The sequence below is a fragment of the Cololabis saira genome, chromosome 4, assembly GCF_033807715.1.
Source record: "Cololabis saira isolate AMF1-May2022 chromosome 4, fColSai1.1, whole genome shotgun sequence".
NCBI lineage: Eukaryota > Metazoa > Chordata > Actinopteri > Beloniformes > Belonidae > Cololabis > Cololabis saira.
The window spans coordinates 50,669,151-50,670,012 of record NC_084590.1 but is presented as its reverse complement, the minus strand read 5'-3'; positions in this window follow the sequence as shown (position 1 = coordinate 50,670,012).

Sequence of the window (862 nt, the reverse complement as noted above, 5' to 3'; positions counted from 1 at the left end):
TTATTGATTGATACCATGACGGTAGAAACCAAAAGTGTATATATGTGCATTATTACTATATTTAATATATATACATATATATACGCACACATATGCGTACACATACATAAATATACACATACAAACCCAGTTTGTTTTTTTTTTGGGGGGGGGGGGTGGGGGGGTGACGACATCCACTGCCAATCCAGGAAGCAGGAACACACGGAGACACACGTCAAGCACTGGAAATCTGCAACAAAAAAAAACCACAAACAAAGCACGAAACCGGCACGGAGCCAACCAAAACAATAACAGCAATCGACCTAAATCTTGAGATCTAATCGCAGTCTGAGCTAAGCTATCGCTACCGCTACCTAAACCCAAAAACTAGAGAGCCAGCATGCAGGTGAACAAGCCAGTGTGTATGTCTATGTGTGTGTGTGTGTATGTATATGATCATGCGTGTGTGTGTGTGTGTGTGTGTGTGTGTGTGTGTGTGTGTGTGTGTGTATGTATATGATCATGCGTGTGTGTGTGTGTGTGTGTGTGTGTGTGTGTGTGTATATGCATGTGACTAAGTGACTATATGTGTGTGTGTGTGTGTGTGTGTGTGTGTGTGTGTGTGTGTGTGTGTGTGTGTGTGTGTGTGTGTGTGTGTGTGTGTGTGTGTGTGTGTGTGTGTGTGTGTGTGTATATGACTGTGTGTGTGTGTGTGTGTGTGTGTGTGTGTGTGTGTGTGTGTGTGTGTGTGTGTGTGTGTGTGTGTGTGTGTGTGTGTGTGTGTGTGTGTGTGTGTGTAATAAACCAAACAAAGCTCCACCTGAAGTGTATCTATAGTGGGGGAGGGGGGGGAGCAATCCCGCCACCCGCGAGACCAGAGGCC